This window comes from Cebus imitator, unplaced genomic scaffold, assembly GCF_001604975.1.
Source record: "Cebus imitator isolate Cc_AM_T3 unplaced genomic scaffold, Cebus_imitator-1.0 Scaffold1359, whole genome shotgun sequence".
NCBI lineage: Eukaryota > Metazoa > Chordata > Mammalia > Primates > Cebidae > Cebus > Cebus imitator.
This window is the reverse complement of record NW_016108674.1, coordinates 13,964-14,315: the sequence shown is the minus strand read 5'-3', so window position 1 is coordinate 14,315 and position 352 is coordinate 13,964. Positions and strand designations below refer to the sequence as shown.

The window sequence follows — 352 nt, the reverse complement described above, 5'->3', positions numbered from 1 at the left end:
TCTTGATCTTTGGAGTAAGCATAACCACCTTCACTTCAAGTACACTGGCCACAAGCCAACAGCTACTCCATGTCTCTGATTTTAAGGCTTCAGTATTCTTAGAACAAAACCCACAGAAACTTGGGCATTTTCCTAAACATGTCTTAGATTTTGGGTTATTGCCAGACATGTTAAATTATTTATTGTAATTCATAGAGAGTATATAATTATGAACTTGGCAAGGCTAGAAGAGAAAAGTAAAGAGAGGGTTTCTTTTTCTTTCTTTTTTTTTAAATTGCATTTTAGGTTTTGGGGTACATGTGAAGAGCATGCAAGATTGTTGCATAGGTACACACATGGCAGCATGATTTGC

The 352-nt window shown here is 36.1% G+C and overlaps 1 pseudogene; it reads right to left on the bottom strand.

The window, feature by feature from the left end:
* The window catches only part of LOC108298989, a 5,472-nt pseudogene extending 5,344 nt beyond the window's left edge, over positions 1 to 128 (bottom strand).
* Between the last annotated feature and the right edge of the window lie 224 nt (positions 129 to 352).